This window comes from Protopterus annectens, chromosome 4.part0 (assembly GCF_019279795.1).
Source record: "Protopterus annectens isolate FY-2018-M chromosome 4.part0, PAN1.0, whole genome shotgun sequence".
Taxonomy (NCBI): domain Eukaryota; kingdom Metazoa; phylum Chordata; order Ceratodontiformes; family Protopteridae; genus Protopterus; species Protopterus annectens.
Window position 1 is genome coordinate 1,209,542,620 of NC_056733.1, and position 21,861 is coordinate 1,209,564,480.

The following is a 21,861-nucleotide window of genomic DNA, read 5'->3' on the forward strand; positions in this document are numbered from 1 at the left end:
CTTGCATGACTGATACCACTGGGGTGACATATTCTAGTAAGGAATGCAACATGAGTATAGTGACCTACATTGGCACCATCTAGACCTGCTTCAACAATGGAAGACAGAGCTAAAGAAGAGAGAAACAGAGTGCCAGGCATGTAATATAAGCCTTTTCCTTTTCAATGATTGTATTAGCTGCTACTCCTGCATGATGATGACTGCCTACTTTTTTAGAGTCAGCAAGGAGTGCAAACTGAACATGGCAGGATGTTGCAGGAAGTGAGTGCAACTCTGTGTTGGTAGAGAGTTACATATACTATTTGTGAGAGCCCAAAGTACACCTGACACTATGTGGGCCGGTCTGCATTAATGTCTTCTCTATTTTGTGTCCTTCTGCAGGTCCAGTTGTGGTGCAGGCAGTGGAGTGGCAGAAGTCACCTCGGCATGAACTAGCTAATACCTCCTGCACTGAGTCAACAGTGGCCACTGGGTCTTCCTCTGAGCAGGAAGATGGAGGTCACCCAGCTAAAGATGGAACTTTTGTTGGACTCCATGTTCACTTCTCAAGAATAGGGCAGAGGTTTCTTTTTGCCAAAACTTTATTAACCACCAAAACAAATGATTTAAATAAGTGTAAAAAAATTATAGATAAAAAATAAGAGTTTGTGGGGAAAACAATTGAGCTTATAGAATAATCTTCTACATGTTTTATTTATGCACTGCTAAAAATTCTATCTAAATAATCCATTTTTTACTTACTACTTTTCTGACTCATAAGTCTGGATATGACTGTTCCATGTCTGATAACCAGCTGCATAGCTGGAAATGTTCTATAAAAAAAACTGTAAAGGCAATTTGCTATTATACATATTTACCTTGTACTCATACCTTCCTACTACCCTGCTATGATACCTATTAGCCTGTAACTACACCTATCCTTACCCCATCCATACCTATTCCATCTATCACAGTACTTTACTACCTCTACTATTACTTCCATTCTACCATGTACTCATGTGGCATCCTCACAACTCCTTTTTCACACCTCTTTACACTCATCCATTCCTTACTAGCTAACAACTCTCAATCCTACTTCACTATCCTCCAAGCCCTCAAAATCACATATCCATTAACTAACCTAGCTAACCAGTCTGCAGGTTACTCGGGCATATCTCCTAGCCTCTATCAAATAAAACCCGCACTACTACACAAAATAAAACTACTTTCACTAGGCCATAGCCAAATCTTAATACCACATATTTCTGCAATAACATTTTTAGCCTACTTCACAAATCCATTTAGGAAACACCACCTTCACCTTTACTACTTCAGGCTAATCGCCTTACCATTATATGGTGAGGTCCACCCCAATCCTGGGCCCCCCTCAATCATTACCCCTACTCAACCTACCATCAATAACTCCCACAAATCATTATATATGGTCACACTAACCTTTCAAAGCATCTATAATAAAATCCCACACTTTCATGCATGGTTAGCTAATACTCAATCTGACATCATTGCAGCTACTGAAACCTGGCTAAAACCATACATTAAGTACTCCGAGTTTCTCCCACCCGGTTTTGCTACCATAAGATCTGACAGACCTCACAAAAAGGAGGGGGTGTTGCACTACTTTTTCCCTCCTCCTATAATATAGTACCATGCACTAAGCCCATAGCACAATTTGCCACTGTTGAAATTCTTATTTCCTTCCTCAACATGAACTGCAAAAAATATGCATTATATGTATGTATATATATATATATATATATATATATATATTATGTTATAAAATATAAATAATATAAAATATAGTATATTTATTATAATATAATATATTTAAAATATATTATATAAAATATAATATAAATAATAAATAGAAATACTAAAATAATATATATATATATATATATATATATATATATATATTATGTTATAAAATATAAATAATATAAAATATTGTATATTTATTATAATATATTTAATATATATTATATAAAGGGCCAGATTCAGGAAGGCTTACACGGAGTTTAAGAGTAGTGTAAGCCTCCGTGTAAGCCTCCTGATTCAGCAACAGCCCAAATCTCCGTGTAAGAGACAGCTAACACGTCTCTTACACGGAGTGGGCGTGGAAATGCTCAATACCTCATTTGCAGCTCCAAGATATGCAAATGAGGTATGTGAGCGATCCACGAAGCCCAAACCAGTCCGTGTAACGGATGTTGCAGAAATGTACTCAGCTGACAACTGAGTACATTTCTGCAAAATTAAAACGGAGCTATGTCAGCTCCAAATAAAGGGTGCATTTGTTACATTAAGCATGCCAATGGCCAAATATGTGGCCATTGGCATGAAAGTGTTGCAAAAAAAGTTATATAACTTTTTTTTTCACGGGATTTATGTGTTTAACTGTAGCGCACACCCGCAAACGGGTGCGCTACCTAAAACTGAAAACCGGCTTATAAGCCCACAATTGTGGGATTTATATATTACATGAAATGTCAATGGAGGGACTTGCAGAGCAAAACAATATGGCCTCCGCTTAGTGGTTGTCAAGGGGAAGCTCCGTGTAAGATATGTAACTAAGCATTACTAGGCAATCCTATGTAAATGAGGGTTACAATACTGAATCACACTGCCACATAAGTAATGAGCACTTTCTGAGTAGTGTAAGAGTTAGAGAAGGGGAGGAACAGAGTAAGAGGTAGGTGACATCATGGGGAAGGATAGAAAGAAATGTACCAGATTGGAGGGCAATGTAAGGTAAGAGATGACAGACAGACATCAGGGAGGGAGGTGTGTCCCAACAGAACACTAGGAATGTCAAGAAATTGAGGGCATACGCCATCCCTACACTCTAAGTTTCTTGATATACGTGCATGCTGCAGCGCTGCAAAGGCAGGTTCAACATGTGGGAGCGTGTTGCAAACTGTTTACAACGGTTTGCGCTGGCGCACGTGTGTAAGGCAGTGTGCTGCTTTAGCATGAATCAGCCTAGCTCACACCGTGTAAGGATGTGTGCGCGCGTGTAACACCGTGTAGGGATGTGTACACGCGCTTAAGTTACTGTGAGCGTGTTTAAGCCGGTGTGCACATTGCTCCCACTCAGGAAACAGAGAGGAAATAGGAAACAACCAAAATACAGGGAAACTGCCAGAAGATACTACTAAAGTTAATTGGTGGAAACAATTAGAAGCAGGCAATTACACAGGCAGACTAGAAGCCCAACCCAGCACTTAAAACACAACAAAGAGCAGTGCAGGCTGTTTCTCACAAGAGATACTGCCAGAAACTAAGCTATCAGAGTTGAAACCTGAAAAAGCTGAACTCAGAGCAGAAATGCTAGGGGCTGCCATAGCTGTTATAATCAGACATAGGCGAATTGCTGAGGGTGGTGATAATGCAGATGCTGACAGACAACCCAGAGTGAGGAGAAGGAGAAGAGTATACAGGCCTAGGGTCACCTACCATGGGTTACATGAGCTGGAGATAGTAGAGCGCTATAGAGTGGACAGAGAGCTCCTGCAGCAGATTGTTGAGCTGTGCAGGCCACGCCTCACACACAGAACCAACAGAGGGGAACCCATCCCAGTGGAAACCAAGGTATGTGTTGGCCTAAGAATACTAGCAACAGGTACCTTTCAGAGACCAACTGGCGATATGATGGGGATATCACAGGCATCAGCCTCCAGGGTACTGCACCAGTTCCTGGATGCCATGTCACCACATGTCAGTGATCATATATATGTCCCTAGTGACCGTGAGGTTGTGTCCAGCAATATGCGCCTCTTCCAGCAAATAGCGGGATACCCTGAGGTGCTGGGTGCAATAGACTACACGCACATACGCATCAAGGCACCAGTCGGTGAGCGGTGTAGAGTCTACATTAACCGCATGGGATACCCTCCATCAACTGCCAGGTCGTGTGTGATGCCCAGGGCATAATAATGAATGTGTGTGCTGGCTGCCCTGGGAGCTACCACGATTCCCACATCTGGCATCTGACGAGCTGTACCAATCAATTGCCAATGGGGACTTCACACACGGACACCTAGTAGGGGATGCTGGTTATGCACTTGAGCCGTGGCTGATGACACCCATCAGAAATGCACACACACCCGAACAGGAACGCCATAATGAGGCACACGCACAAACACGTAATATCATAGAGCGTGTGTTTGGGCTGCTCAAGTCACGGTTCCGTTGTCTGGACACGCCTGGTGGAGCTTTGCAGTACACACCAACTACATGTACCCAAATGATCATGATATGTGCTATGCTACATAATATGATCCTGCGGAAACAGCTGCAGCAGGACCAGCACAGGGCTGGGCCAAACATCCCCCCACCATTGCCAAGGCCACCACAGGCAGGGGTGACTTGGAGGAGGAACAACCTGACCTTGTCCCAGTAGGCAGAAGGAGGCGTGCCCAGTATGCCCTGGCCTTGGCAAAGAGGCAACGATAGCACATATGCTTGGTCAGTAGGAACACTGGGACCGATACCCACTCTGACTCACTCATACAGTAACAGGGATGCCTAACATGACACAACCTGCTTCCAAATGTACAGGAGTGTAGTATGTGCATCCGACAGAGGCAGCCCTGCAGCACCACCCGAGGCATGAATGCCATGTGTTAAGTAATGTAATACCATGTATCATATGCACACCTGAGGACCATGACTAACATCCACCCTCACCAATCATAAACCACAAAAACACAAACCCACCTCATAGCTATCACAAGGGATAGGAACCTAGATGTAATGCTACCCAATGCCAAAGGTATAAACAGCAAGATGTGTGCAGTGTAAATGCACACAGTATAGGGAATGCACATATCAGTGCTGTAATAGAAAACAGGGTCAAAGCACATCAGCACCCTGACACTACCAGGGTCACACCTCATACAGTGATGTACATGTGCAAAAACATGGAACAAGATACAAAATGAGGGTGACTACCAATAAATGGCATGGATAACCACACACCCCTGTTGTTACCACAACAAGAAGCAACATGCATTAGCCATGGTCAAACACCAATGGCTAAAACTGACTACTACTATATAGCTTGCTGCAGACCACTGTCCTAATAGCAGCAACTGCCCCAGGCCTATGTTCACAGGTTCACAGGTTCATACTAGGCTATCTGCCCTAGGGCATTTATAAGCCTAGACCAGAGTTCCGTGGAGTCTGCCGCACCTTCACTCTGACGGATAATTTGCCCATTATATTGCTGTGCCTCTGACAAGCTGTGATACTGAGGTTATCCCTGGGGCATACCTGCAATCCCCCATCCATTGATTAAGATCTCACTTGAATAAAGCCAGTGAGGTACTCAGCCTCACATGTACCAGGATGTTGTTCCACAGCATAGGGACTCTCTGGTTGAAGAATCTGTCCCTCCAGCACATCCTATTAATATCTGTGTTGAGGTTTAAATCTCCTGCCACTGTAGTTCTGATGGATGTAGAGGTCTTGAGGTGAAGCGTGTACATTAACTCAGGTTTGGACATGGCCTTGGATGTCAGGCACAGGTCACCTCTGAGCAGACGGTAAGTCACGGAATCAAGCTGGAATTCCTCCAGTCGGGCAGCATAAGAAATATGTTTGAGACCCTTTCTCCTCCTGTCGAGGAATTTGTGGGCCCATCCAATTGCCATAGGTGTCAGGTCATATACATGCTGAATGGGGCATTGCACTCAATCAATGGTCCGATGAGTGAAGAGTACAGGCAACAATGACCTCCCTGGATCTAGATGTGAATCCCTGCATGATGAGGTGGGCAATGTAGAAGTTCTACCTAACTACCCTGGCAACGTGAGTGTCAAACAAAGGTTACTCTCAACCTGGGTGCCCAGGTCCCTGATAACCTCCTGTGTGCTTAGAGGATTGCCACCTACATGGGAACTAGTGGTAACCTTGTTCTTCCCAAAGGGTATGGCTATGCATTGTTTAGTGTGTAATGTAAGGCCATGGCTCTGGCACCAGTTATCCGTGTCTATGACACCCTTCTGAAGGATGTCTGTGTCAGATGGGTGTCCAACTATGGTTCCCAGTCTGCAGTCATCTTCAAACTTTGTCAGCCATAATCCTGCTGTGTTTGCTTGTACTTCTGAAAAGTAGATGCTGAGCAATAGTGGGCCCAGGACTGAGCCCTGTGGGACACCACTTGTGACAGTTGTGGAGTGTGACATGGCACCAGCAAGTCTGAACCTGTCTGTTCTGTCACGTAGCCGGTTTGCAACCCATCTTGTGATGTATGGGTTCACATTTAAGCTGGTGATGTTTTCAATGATACCCGAGTGGGGTATTGTGTTGAAAGCCTTTGCCAGGTCAAGGTAGGCTGTGTGGAGTGCCTTGCCCTTGTCAATGGCCTTGGTGTCTGTTATGAAACAGTCAACCAAGTTTAAAAGGCATGATCTGCCCTCAACAAAGCCTAACTGGGTTGGATCTAATGTCTGCAAGTCCCCTATGTCCTCATCTATGACTTCCATTATGATCTTCTCCATAGCTTAGCAGACCCTGCTTGTCAAGCTGATGGGATGGTAGTTTCCGTGGTCGGTGGAGGCACCCCATGTGAAGTGGGTCCACCATTGACATATGCCACTCCTTGGGAACATATCCTGAGTTGAGGCTAAGATCATACAGCTGCCCTGACTGTGGGTTTAATTCTTGAGTGAGTTCATGGAGCACAAAACCAGGGACACCATCTGGTCCCATGGATGCTGCGTCCTTTCCCTTGGATAGAGCAGTTCCCACCTGAGCATTTGAGATGTTTGGGGGGCTACAATCCTCTTTCATACATATCTCTCCAGTTGTGGTGGAGGGGTGGGGAGAAATCTGCACTGAACCTGTCAGCCAGTATGTTGGCAATGTCTGTAGGTTCAGTGATATTTACAGCATTCTGAGCCTATTCTGAGCATATCTGGGAGTTTCCTCCCAGGTGTGTAACGACTGTATAAAAGGCCTCATTGTTGTCCCGTGAGCCCTTAGTGGGTTTACTCCCAATATTCGCCTTGGATGATTTCATGGGGAACTCAGTGTTTCACCTATATTGAGCAGGGGTGTCTACCCTTCCACGGATATCGCTCTATCTTGTAGTACCTCCTTCCTTGTGTTGTAGTGCTTGTTTATGGCTGAGGTCCACCACACTGGACGCTTGCCTCTGGTACAACGAGTCTGTGTTTTGTTTGGGATTGCCTCATCCATGCAGTCTTGAAGGTGCTGGTAGAAGGCAGTTGTAAGTGATACAGTGGCTTGGGTAATGGTGTCTGCTGGCTTGGGGGCTTTGAAAGAGACCACAACAGTCATTAGAAGTGTGTAGTCGGCTTCTGAGAGGTTCTGCACTGTGGTCTTTTCTATCTGGGGTGGGGTGGGATGTGGACTTCCACTGAGAGTAGGTCATGATCTGATCTCACCAATGATGGGTATACCTCTGGTGTTGAACATTGTGAGCCCATGTTTGTGATGATGAGATCTACTATGTTGTCTCCTCTTGTGGGGATGGTGACTAGTTCTTCCATGGCATGTGAGTGTATGAACTCTAGGAACCTGTGGGCTAGAGTGTTGTGGCTGTAGTACTGATCCCAGTCTATATTTGGATAGTTGGGATCACCCAGTGTGATGGTGTTTGCAGGTACATGTATCCCGCCACTGTTTTCATGAAAGCTCTGTGAGGTACCTGAGTTTCAGAGGATGGCCTGTAACATGCTACAAACTTCAGAGCAGTCTTGCCTATGGTTAATTGCACCCGGATGGTGTCCAATGCATCGTGTGTTGCCACCAACCATGAGGTGAGGGTGTCCTTGATGAATATTGCTATTGCCACCCCTCATAGTGGTAATATGTGTACTGCATAGATACGAAATATTGTGCCTCTGACTTAGTAGTGACACATTATGACCACCTTACATAATTGAATAATGTGACTATGCCTCTGTCCAGTCTGTGCCCCTGTCCAAATGCAGCTGTCCAGATGTCTCTTGAAGAGAGTCAGTGAGGTACTCTGTCTAACATGAACTGGGATACTCTGCTAGAGTTTGAGATGCCTCTGAGTTATGACTCTGTCCCTTCAGCATGTCCTATACATGTATGTGCTGAGGTTCAAATCTTTAGCTCCCATGTTTCTGGTGGATGTGGATTGCTTGCAGTGGAGCATGTCTACCAAATCCTGATCGGACATGGTCTTGTATGTCAGGCATAGGTCACCTGTAATGTATGTGGTATGACACTGAAAAAGCTTGTTTTTAGTTATTCTGGAAGTATATGACATGTGTTGTAGATCCCTGATCTTCATGGTAAGGTACTTGTGGGGTCTCTCCAGCTGCTGCAAGTGCTGGTTGAGGTACATACCAAATGGGGCGTTGTATTCAAGCATGGGCCTGATAAGGGAGAAGTATAGTGGTACAATGACCTCCTATGGTCTGGATGGAATACCTCCATGATAAGGTGGCCAAGATAGAAAGTCTGTCAAACAACTTTGGCAACATGGGTGTCACATGAGATGTCACTATCTACATGTGTCCCCAGCTGTCTGATTTGTTTCCTGTACTCATTGGGTTGCTGTCTATGTACAGATCTGTGGGTACTGTGTTCCTCCCAAAGGGGATGGCTACACATCAGTCGCAGTCAGTTTTAGGCCATGAGTCCAGCACCAGCTATCTGTCTGTGTGACGGCAGTCTGTAGGATGTGTGTGCTGGCTGATGTATTCACTATGGTGCCCAGGTTGCAGTCATCTGTAAACTTTGTCGGCCACAACCCTCCTATGTTTGCTTTCACATCTGAAAAGTAAATACCAAATAAGAGAGGTCCCAGGACACAACCTTGTGGGACACCACTTGTGACTGGCTTCGAACCTGACAAGGCACCTGCAATGTTGACATTATGGGTTCTGTTTCTGAGCCATTTTGCAACCTATGCTGTGACATATGGTGTTATATTTCAGCTGTTGAGCTTGTCTATGAGGCCTGAGTGGGGTATTGTGTCAAAGGCCTTAGCCAAGCGCAGGTAGGTTGTGTGGACTGTGTAGCCCTCATCAACGGCTCTACTGACAGTTTCAAAGTAGTCAACTTGGTGCAAAATGCAGGATCTGCACTGTACAAAGCTGAATTGGGTGTGATCAAGGGTCTGTAGGACACCAATGTCTCTGTGTGGAAGCTCCATAATGACCCTTCACAAAGCTTTGCAGACAAGGCTGTTTAAGCTTGTGTGGTGGTAGCTGCCAGGGTCTGTGGAGGCATCTCCTTTGTGGAGTGGGACCACTGTTGCCGTACGCCAGTGTTCAGGTACAGATCCTGTAGCAAGGCTAAGGTTAAATAGCATCTGCATATACAGGTTTATCTCCATCTGTAGTTCACATAGCATGCAACTGGGGATACCATCAGGTCCCATTGATGCTGTGTACTACACTTTGGTGACTGCGGCTCTCACATGGACATCCAGGATGACAGTGAGGTTACATACAGCTGTGATAACTATCATGTCTTGGGGTGAGGGAGGGGTACATTGCACTGAACTGGTCTGCCAGGGTGTCAGTAATATCTGTCAGGTCCCTGGGATATAAGTTGTTGTGTACCAAATCTGAGCATATATGAGGGTTCCCACCCAGGCCAGACATAACTGAAGAAAGCAGTGTGGTTACCTTCATCGCCTGTGGTGATTTATGTCCCCAAGTTGAACTTGGGTGTCTTTATGTGAGAATGTAGCTTTCTACTACTGCTGATCACAGCTGCCTTACATTCTGGAGATGTAGCTCTGTCTTGCATTAGTATCCTTCATCTGTTATACAGTTCGCTTATGGCTGGGGTCCACCAGACAGGCCACTTTCCCTTGGTGGTGAAGGTCTCATTCTCATTTGTGATTGCATGGTCCATGCTTACTCGGAGATGTCCGTAGAAAGTGTCTGTGCAGGAGTCACCATTGTGTGTTGTGGTTTCCACTGGCCCAGTGGGCTTAATGGATACCATCTCAGTCCGAAGAAGTGTGAAGTCAGCTTCTGAGCTGTTTGTCACTATACCCCTGGTATCATACTAGCACTGACACAGGTGTAAACAATTCCCCAGAATCCATCAAACAAAATGGACATGCAGGCTTACAGATGCCCTAGGGGTAGCCTAGTATGAACCCATTATGATACAGATTGTACAGGACACTACAGATAACCCCAAGGCTGTTGCAAATGATGGTAGTAAGCATGTTGTTGATTCCTGGATATGCTCCGGATCACACAGATATTACAAACAACATACCAGACACACACAGGTATGGCCAACATACATCCTGACATGTGCAGTGCAAACCCCCATAATGCCAAATACCTTCCCCAGCAGACTGCCGCCTCCCTGACATTATGTCACCCTTACCACAGGGTACGCACTCCAAAGAGCAGTGTACAACAACAGTGGGTGTTCTCAACAAAGGTGTCTCCTGAATGGATAGGAAAAACAACCACCACAGAATCATGAGAGGTTTGGTCTGCACAGCTATGGAAAGGACCAGCATGTACCACAGACATAATGATATTGTGGATCTATTGACACCCGACCCTACCCAGTGTGGGTTTACAAAGTGCAGACCCCACCCCTAAACATGTGTGACTCAGTTGAAACAGTACTTGAAGTCAGTGATGAGGGCAATGTGGTCCACACAGTGTAGCCGGACCTTGCAAAGCCTTCTGTACAATACCCTATGTGTTCCGTGATAGATTTGCTCACCAGCTGATATATACACCCCAATGTCATGGGAGGGGTTGCAAACCAGACCAACGACAGAACTGACATGGTCAGACATGCAGCAGCCATGTCAGACTACAAACCACATATAACAGGCATCCCACAAAGCTTGGTCCTGGGACCTTCACCATCTGGTATATATGCCCCATAGGTACAGGCCAACAAGTAAGGACTGTGCTGGAACATGTTTGTAGAGGACAACAAGCCGCCTGACATATCTGATACACCAGCTGACACAAGCATCCCATAAAAGGGCCACATAGAAACAGACAGCTGGTGCCATAGCCATGTCAGCATGTTAAATGGTGAAAACAGTATAGTCAGCCTCTGTGGATAATCCAGTAAGTGACCACCAATTCCCACATAGGTGTCGCACCCATGACATACCTAACATGTAATGCCAGAATGGGGACACAAGGTGATAGATATCCTGCATTGGACAAAAATGTGGCTGTAGGGTTAACAGCAACAATCCATATACCAACCTAATCATGAGGGTTATGACATCTAGCTAAGGGGAGGTCATTGTGGTTTTGCAGTTATCTTTCAGCAGCATTACAAATGACCACAACAGCGCCTGTGTGGTGTACCTCAGCAGATACATTCAGCAACTGTAAAGTCCACAACAGTACCTCACCAGGAGTATCAAAGAGCTGGAACACATGTAATGTGTCGCCTGATTAAACAGAATGCAGCTCCACACACTGCCATGCTGGCCACCCAGACACAAGCTGTGCCTGATGTAGAAAGCCATGTCCAAGCTGTCAGCAATGCACATGCCGCATCTTGTACAATGTGAATGGCAGGGAGATATGCACATGAGGGACCTGAACCCCAGCACTGACATACATAGGACAAGCTGTACTGCATTATCCATAACACAGAAGCCACCACCACGCATGAGTAAACTACCAGTACAGGTTATCCATAGAGTCACTCATTGATTCTACTCAACAGGGATCCTAACGAGTGGATGGGAGATGGTAGGTATACCCTGGGTATCAATGTTGTGTCACAGGTAGACAGAGGCACAGTATACAAAACAAGACATATGTCATGCCAAACTGCACTTATGATGTGTTGATGGACAAACACACTATCCAATAACCATTAGAAATGGCCTTGGGCACATCGGTAGTGTTTGCCAATGTACACCCATGTTGTGGAATACACTACTGCAGTTGGTTGAGGCCGTTGTAAGTAGTTCACATCTGAACATAATGCAACATGGTCAGATAGGTTCATAGGTTCATACTAGGCTATCTGCCCCAAGGCAGTTCTAAGCCTAGCCCAGAGTCTGGTTGCGACGCCACCCCTTATATGGAAACAGTACTGTGCCCATTAGTTTGACGTGCCTGTCTCCAGCAGTGACACAGTGACGATCCCCGGGTAAACCTATGATTTCCCATCCACAGGTCAGGATACCTCTTGAACAGAGCCAGCAAGGTGCTGTGACTCACATGGACCGTGATTGTATTCCACAGCATAGGAGTCTCCGAGTGATAAATCCACCCTCCAACATGTCCAATGTACATCCCTGCTACGGTGTAAGTCACTTGCACTAGTGGTTCAGGTGGATCTGACGATTTTGAGGTGGAGCATGTCCATTAATCCCTGGTTGGACATGCTTGCATGTCATGCACATGTCACCTCTAAGCAGACAGTATGTGACTGAATAGAGCTGTAGTGTCTTCAATCTGGCAGCATATGACAGATGTTGGAGACCCTTCATCCTTTTGTTGGGGACATTCAGGGTCTCCCCACTTGCTGCAGATGTCAGGTGAGATACATCCAGATAAGGCAGTGTACCAGATCACCGGTCCGATAAGTGAAGAGTACAGGGGAACAATGACCCACTAGATCTGGATGTGGATCCCTTCCTGATCATGTGGACAATGTAGAAGGTCCTACTAGCCACTTTAGCAATGTGAGTGTCATCAGAACAGTGACTGTCAACCTGGGTCCCCAGGTCCATGATAACCTTCCCTGTGCTTAGAGGATTGCCACCTATATGGTAGCTTGGGGTTACCTTGCTTCCCTGAAGGGTATGACTACACATGTTTTGCAAGTTGACTTCAGGCCATGGCTCTGGCACCAGCTATCAGTGTCCGTGAGCCCCTTCTGAAGGATATCCGTGTCTGATGCACTGTCCACTATGGCACCCAGTGTGCAGTCATCTGCAAACTTTGTCAGCCAAAGTCCTCCCATGTTGGACTGTACTTCTGAGAAGTAGATAACAAACAATAGGGGCCAAGGACTGAGCCCTGTGTGAGACCACATGTGACTGGCCTGGTGTCTGACATAGTGCCAGCAACTCTAACCCTGTGGGTCCTGTCCGTAAGACAGTTTGAAACCTGATCTTGTGACATATGGGTGTACATTTCTGTTGGTAGGGTTTCCTACAATACCTGAGTGGGGTATTGTGTTGAAAGTGTTTTCAAGGGCAAGGTAGGCTCTATGGACTGCCTTTCCCTCATCAATGGCCTTAGTTACTGTTTTGATAATGTCAACCAAGTACAAAAGGCATGACTTGCCCTTGATCAACACAAACTGGGACAGGTACAATGTCTGCATGTCCTCCATATCTTTCTTCATGAGCTCCATTATGATCCTCTCCATAGCTTTGCAGACTACACTTGTTAAGCTTATGGGGCAGTAATTACCAGAGTCCATAGAGGCACTGCCTTTGTGCAGACATGCACAACTGGACCCTAAAGAGGCTGTTGTGCACAGTATGGAAATGTAAATCAGTGATAGGACTAAAGCCCAGGATAATGTCCACCACAGTGAAAGTACTGAACCACTACACTATACAGTACAACAGTGCTAGGTCAGTATGAATGGATGTTAACAATTGTATGTAAAGTATCCCATGCAAAACCTGCAGGCACAGTATAATCCCTGTTGTGTTCACAGGAAGCATCTGGACAGTAACTACACAACATGTCACAGAACACACAACCTTAAACAGGAGTTATTTGTTGGAGTTCACACTCATCCACAACTGTGATGGGCTGCATAGTTCAACATATGGAAAGCTCACACTGGGCATGCTCACACACTTTGATAAATGAGACATCATTCACACAACATGCCATGGGAAGGCTGAAGTGGGCATGCTCACACACTTAGTTCAAATGTTCCTCTTAACAACTGTGAAAACACACCACAGGATGCACATTCCCATTCCAAACAATGAAGATGTCAGCACCCTATAAGTAGATCAGTAGAAATGCTACCTCCCAGTAATCTGAATAGCGTGCTCTGCTAATGCGTCTGTCTCTAGTGTCATAACATAGTTAGGTAGGGGTTTGAATCCAGCAAGTGGCATGTGTGTGTGTGAATGGGGGTAAGTGTCTGTATAAGTGTGTATGAGAAGCACATCCCTTTTGGCAACTGTGGAAACACACCACAGGGAGCTCATTCCACTTTCTAAACACTGATGATGTCAGCACCCTATAAGTAGATCAACTGAAATGAAATCTCCTAGTAATGTGAATAGCGCACTCCGCTAATGCGTCCGTCTCTAGTATCATAACATAGTTAGGTAGGGGTTTGAATCCTGTTACGGGAATGTATTTGTGTTAGTATGAGTGGGGTTTGTGTGTGTGCATAACGCTGTGGAGGGAAGGTGGCTTTGGCCAACTGGGAGAACACACTACAGGGTGCACATCCCTCTTCGTAAACACAGATGATGTCAGCACCCTCTAAGTACAGCATTGGAAAAGATTGCTCCTACTAATGCAAATAGCACACTCTGCTAATGTGTCTGCCTTTAGAGTCATAACACATCTAGGTAGGGGTTTGGACCTTGCAAATGGAAAGTATGCGCTTTACTGTGGGTGGGGTTGGTGTGTGTGCACAATGGCGGGGTGGGATGTCTCTTTGCCAAATGGGGCTATGCACTGCAGGGTGCACATTTCCCTTAACAAACAGTGATGTTGACAGCACCCTGTACAAACAGAACAACAACACAGAAGGTGTTGTTACCAATGATGCATGTAAGGTTACACTTCAAGTAATGTCCACAAAACAAAGTAGGATAAACAAATGCTCCTTTTACTCTATCCAAACAACATGGCAACAGACAACTGACACTACTCAGTATAGTGCTACATGCTACTGTAACATGCAGATGTACCAGAATATACCTAGATAGTGTTTTGAAGCCTGAATGTGGCAAGTGTGTGGATGTGTTATGTTACTGTGTGTGCATTTCCGCATGGAAAACATGTTTGGGATATTCGCACTATTGTTGCAGACAGTTGAGGCGCAGATATCCCCCATTCTCCTACACAAGTGGAATTAGTTATCACAGATGACTGTAACCTCCCTATCCTCTCACATGTCCAGGTGAGGGCCACCCTCAACATTGCAGGACACATAGCATCACTGTTACAGAATGGTATCCCTGGATGTGTGCTACATTCACCCCAGGAGGACATGGCACCACATTACAGACTGATATTACTCCCTGGCCATACTACAGGATGTGTACCTGAAGAGTGCCATACATACACAGTGGTCCCACACCAATGAGGAGTAACCTCTACTGACCCTGGTATCTACTGCATCATATGCACAACTGGCCTTCTGTTCTAAGCTACGGAAGTGTCACGTATGGGCAACATGTACAGCAATATTACATATGTGTATATTTCAGGACTATGCACACAAAACCTATCTCATGGACAGAGCTATAGATAGTGAACTATGATACATTTGAGGTGTCACAGTAAACACAGTATTAACCTGCTACTTTGCATTACCTGTGTTTGTGGCAGCTGTTGCTGTGTCAGTGGTGCTTGCTTGCTGCTTGCTGTTTGCTACTCATGGTTTTGCTGCTGGCTGTCTGTATATTTTCTCTCTCTCTCTCTCTCTCTCTCTCTCTTTCTCATTAGGTTTGTGCAATGACTGTATTGCATGAGTGGAGTGTGGGTACTGAATGCTTTTGTAGGTATCTGCATAGGTCCATGTGATGGCCCCTGCACCAATTGTAAGGCAGCATTTGCTAATTGCATGCAGCCAGGTGTGTGTTGATTGCATGTCTCACTGTGATTTCAGGACACTGCTATAAAAGGTATGTGAGATAGGCGTAGCCCTTTCAGATTGTAGGGCGTGGACGATGCTGGTATGCTGTTGACAGTGTTCTGTGAGTGTGAAGGTTAGTATGGGAATCCAGTGATTTGGCCATTAAAACTTTGCCTCACATGCTTTGGATGGTACATCTCCTATATTGCCTTTATACTAATTCCTACTATTGACTGTTATATTTATTTTAGCAGAGTGTTTTGTATGGCTGTCATGGCTTAGTGGTAGGTCATACAGACTAATGTTACCAAGGTCCTGGGTTCGAGACTGGCAGTGGGAATTTATTTTTGTCTCCAGACTTTCAAAATGAGTACAAGACATGTCAATCAAAGTGCCATAAAGGCACTTTTAAGCACTCTAAACCAGGTCTGCACTCGCTAGCATGAATGAAGAAGGAGGCGGGCCCAGTATGACCTGGCCTTGGCAAACAGCCAACGCACAGCACATAAGCTTGGCCAGTAGGAACACTGGGACTGATACCCGCCTGACTCACTCATACAGTAACAGGGATGCCTAACATGACACAACCTGCTTCCAAACGTACAGGGAGTGTAGTATGTGTATCCGACAGAGGTGGCCCTGCAGCACCACCTGAGGCATGAATGCCATGTGTTAAGTAATGTAATATCATGTACAATATGCACACCTGAGGACCCCAACTAACATCCATATCCACTCATATGACCCTGTGGAAACAGCTGCACATCATACAGTGATGTACATGTGCAAACACATGGAACAAGATACAAAATGAGGGTGACTAGCAATACATAGCATGGATAACCACACACCCATGTTTGTACCACAACAAGAAGCAACATGGAATAGCCATGGTCAAAACCAATGGCTAAAACCGACTACTACTATATAGCTTGCTGCAGACCACTGTCCTAATAGCAGGAACTGCCCAAGGCCTATGTTCACAGGTTCATACTAGACTATCTGCCCTAGGGCATTTATAAGCCTAGCCCAGAGTTTTGTGGCTTCTGCCACCCGTGCAAGTTGATGGATAATATGCCCATTATTTTGCTGTGCCTCTGTCAAGCAGTGATACTGAGGTTATCCCTGGGGTATACCTGCAATCTCCCATCCATTGGTCACAATCTCACTTGAACAAAGCCAGTGAGGTGCTCAGCCTCACATGTACCAGGATGTTGTTCCACAGCATATGGACTCTCTGGGTGAGGAATCTGTCCCTTCAGCACATCCTATTAATATCTGTGTTGAGGTTTAGGTCTCCTGCCCTTGTAGTTCTGATGGATGTACAGGTCTTGAGGTGAAGCATGTTCATTAATCCTGGGTTGGACATAGTCTTGTATGTCAGGCACAGGTCACCTCTGAGCAGACAGTGTTTACTGAATACAGCTGGAATTCCTTCAGTCGGGCAGCATAAGAAATATGTTTGAGACCCTTTCACCTCCTGTCGAGGAATATGTGGGCCCATCCAATCTGAATGGGGCATTGTATGCAATCATTGGTCTGATGAGTGATGAGTACAGGGGAACAGTGACCTCCCTTGATCTAGATGTGAATCACTGCATGATGAGGTGGCCAATGTAGAAGGCCTTCCAAACTACCCTGGCAATGTGAGTGTCAAACAAAATGTCACTGTCAATCTGGGTGCCCAGGTCCCTGATAACGCACATTGTGCTTACAGGATTGCCACCTAGATGGGAAGTAGTGGTAACCTTGTTCTTCCTGAAGGGTATGGCTATGCATTGTTTAGTGTGTAATGCAAGGCCATGGCTGTGGCACCAGTTAGCCGCCTCTATGAAACCCTTCTGAAGGATGTCTGTGTCAGATGGGTTTCCAACTATGCTTCCCAGTTTGCAGTCATCTTCAAACTTTGTCAGCCATAATCCTCCTGTGCTTGCTCGCACTTCTGAAAAGTAGATACTGAACAAATGTGGGCCCAGGACTGAGCCCTGTGGGACACCACTTGTCACAGCTCTGGAGTGTGAACTGGCACCAGCAACTTTGACCCTGTGTGTTCCATCACTTAGCCAGTTTGCAACCCATGCTGTGATGTATGGGTTCACAATTAAGCTGGTGATGTTTTCAATGATACCTGAGTGGGTATTGGTCGAAAGCCTTTGCCAGGTCAAGGTAGGCTGTGTGGACTGCCTTGCCCACGTCAATGGCCTGGGTGAGTGTTTTGAGAAAGTCAACCAAGTTTAAAAGGCATGATCTGCCCTTGACAAAGCCAAACTGGATTGGACCCAATGTCTGCAAGTCCCCTATGTCTTCATTTAGAATTCCCATTATGATCCTCTCCATAGCCTAGCAGAACAGGCTTGTCAAGGGGATGGGATGGTAGTTTCTGGGTTGGTGGAGGCACCACCTTTGTGAGGTGGGTCCACCATTGATGTATGCCACTCCTTGGGAACATATCCTGAGGTGAGGCTAAGATTAAACAGCTGCCCTAACTGCGGGTGTAATTACTCATTGAGTTCATGGAGCACACAACTGGGGACACCATCAGGTCCCATGGATAAGGTGTTTTCTGCCTTGGATTGAGCAGTTCCCACCCCAGCAGTGGAGATGTTTGGGCTACAATCCTCTGGTGTACATACCCCCAGTTGGGGAGGGGAGAAATCTGCACTGAACCTGTCAGCCAGTATGTTGCCAATGTCTGTAGGTGCAGTGATATCAACATCATTCTGAACTAAGTCTGAGCATATCTGGGAGTTTCCTCCCAGGTTTCAAACATAGGTAAAAAAGGCCTCATGATTGTCCCTGGAGTCCTGAGTGGGTTTACTCTCTAAACATGCCTCGATGATTGTATGGGGGAACCCAGTGTTTTACTCACAATGAGCAGGGGTGTCTTCCCCCATACGGATTACACTCTATCTTGTAGTAGCTCCTTCCTTGTGTTGTACAGCTTGTTTATGGCTAGGGTCCACCAGACTGGATGCTTGCCTGTGGTACAAAGAGTCATTATTATTTTGGATTGCCTGAACCATGCAGTCCTGGAGGTGCTGGTAGAAGGCATTTCTAAGTGATACAGTGGCTTGGGTAATGGTGTCCGCTGGCCTGGGGGCCTTGAAAGAGACCACACCAGTGCTCAGAAATGTGAAGTCGGCATTTGACAAGGTCTTCACCGCTTTCTCTTCCCATCTGGGGTGTGGGTGGGATGTGGATTCCCACTGAGAGTAGTCCATGATCTGACCTCACCAATGATGGGTATACATCTGGTGTTGAACAGTGTGACCCCATGTTTGTGATGATGTGTTCTAGTATGTTGCCTCCACTTGAGGGGATTGGGACCAGTTGTTCCATGGCATTTCAGTGTATGAACTCTTGGAACCTTTGTGTTAGAGTGTTGTGGCATGATTAGTGATCCCAGTCTATATGTGGATAGTTGGAATCACCCAGTAGGATGGTGTTTGGAGATACATTTATCCCCTTCAGTGTTTGCAGGATAGCTGTGTGAGGTACCTGAGTTTGAGCGGGTGGCATGTAACATGCTACAAACTGCAGAGCAGTCTTGCCTACGGTCACTGGCACCTGGATGGTCTCCGATGCATAGTGTGTTGCCACCAACCATGAGGTGAGGGTGTCCTTGATGAATATGGACACCCTCCATCCTTCTTGTTGTTGTCGGGATGCTGGTGCCGGAATGCATGAGATGAGGTAACACCCGATAGTGCTGGGGTGCTGTCAGAAACTGTGAACCAGGTTTCAGGCACAGCACAGACATCAATGTGCTACATACTGAGAAGGGCATAGAGTGTGTGCAGCTTGAGGTAGAGACCTTGGGCATTGAGCAGCATCAGCCGTAGTGTCTTTCCTTTACTGTGTTCTAGGGTGGTAGGTGTAGAATCCTGTTTCCAGTTGTGATTGTATGGTCCATGCTGTCTGACATCTAGCTAAGGGGAGGTCATTCTGGTTTTGCAGTTATCTTCATCAGCAGTAGAAATGACCACAACAGCCCCTGTGGGTGTACCTCATGCACACACATCCAGCACCTGTAAAGTCCACAACAGTACCTCACCAGGAGTATGACAGAGCTGGAACACATGTAATGTGTAGTCTGATTAAACAGAGTGCAGCTCCACACACTGCCATGCTGTCCACCCAGATGCAAGCTGTGCCTGATGTAGAAAGCCATGTCCAAGCTGGAATCAATGCACATGCTGCACCTTGTACAATCTGAATGGCAGGTAGCTATGCACATGAGGGAACTGAACCCCAGCACTGACATATATAGGACAGGCTGTACTGCATTATCCAAAACACAGAAGCCACCCCCACACATGAGTAAACTACCAGTACAGGTTGTCCATAAAGACACTGGTTGAGTCCCTCAACAGGAATCCTAATGAGTGGATGGGAGATGGGAGGTTTACCCTGGGTATCAATGTTATGTCACAGGTAGACAGAGGCACAGTATACTAAACAAGACATATGACATGTCAAACCACGCTTACAATGTGTTGATGGACAAACACATTCTCCGACTAGCATTAGGTCAAGATACCTCTTGAACACAGCCAGCAAGGTGCTCTGCCTCAAATGGACCAGGATTGTATTCCACAGCATAGGAGTCTCCGAAAGTGATAACTCCATCCCTACAACATGTCCAACATACATCCCTGCTAAGGTGTCAGTCACCTGCACTAGTGGTTCAGGTGGATCTTCTGAGTCTGAGGTGGAGCATGTCCATTAATCTCTGTTTGGACATGGCCTCGCATGTCAGGCACATGTCACCTCTAAGCAGACGGTATGTGAGTGAATAGAGTGTGAGTGTCTTCAATCTGGCAGCATATGACAGCTGTTGTGGTTCCTTGATCCTTTAGGTGGGGACAGTCAGGGTGTCTCCAATTGCTGCAGATGTTGGGTGAGATACAGCCAGAATAGGGCATTTGACTTGATCACCGGTCTGATAACTGAAGAGTACAGGGGAACAATGACCCACTAGATCTGATGTGAATCCCATCCTTATCAGGTGGGCAATGTAGAAGGTCTTCCTAGCCACTTTAGCAATGTGAGTCTGAGAAGAATGGCGACTGTCAACCTGGGTCCCCAGGTCCGTGATAACCTCCTCTGTGCTTAGAGGATTGCCACCAATATGGTAGCTTGGGGTCACCTTGCTTTTCCTGAAGGGTATGTCTACACATGTTGTGCACTCTGACTTCAGGCCATGGCCCTGGCACCAGCTATCAGTTACTGTGAGTCCCTTCTGAAGGATATCTGTGTGTGATGCACTGTCCACTATGGTGCCCAGTGTGCACTCATCTGCTAACATTGTCATCCAAAGTCCTCCCATGTTGGCCTGTTCTCCTGGGAAGTACATGACAAACAATGGTGGCCAAGGACTGAGCCCTGTGTGACACCACCTGTGACCAGCCTGGAGTCTAACATAGTGCCAGCAACTCTAACCCTGTGGGTCCCGTCCTTAAGCCAGTTTGCAACCCATCTTGTGACATATGGGTTTACATTTCAGTTGTGAGGGCTTTCCACAATACCTGAGTGGGGTATTGTGTTGAAAGTGTTAGCAAGGCCAAGGTAGGTTGTATGGACTGCCTTTCCACAACAATGGCCTAAGTGACCAATTTGAAGATGTCAACCCAGTACAAAAGGCATGATCTGCCCCTGACCAAGCCAAAATGGGATGGGTACAATGTCTGCATGTCCCCTATATCTTTGTTTATGAGCTCAATTATGATCCTCTCCATAGATTTGCAGACTACACTTGTTAAGCTTATGGGGCAGCAATTAACAGGGTCTGTAGAGGCACTGCCTTTGTGCAGATGTGCACAACTGGACCTTAACCAGCCTGTTGTGCACACTATGGAAATGTAAATCAGTGATAGGACTGAAGCCCAGGATACTGACCACCACAGTGAAAGTACTGAAACACTACACTAGACAGTGCTACAGTGTTAGGTCAGTATGAACGGATGTTGACAATTGTGTGCAAAGTATCCCATGCAAAACCTGCAGGCACAGTATACTCCCAGTTTTGTTCACACAAAAGCATTCGACAGTAACTACACAACATGGCACAGAACACACAACCATAAACTGGAGGTATTTGTTGAAGGT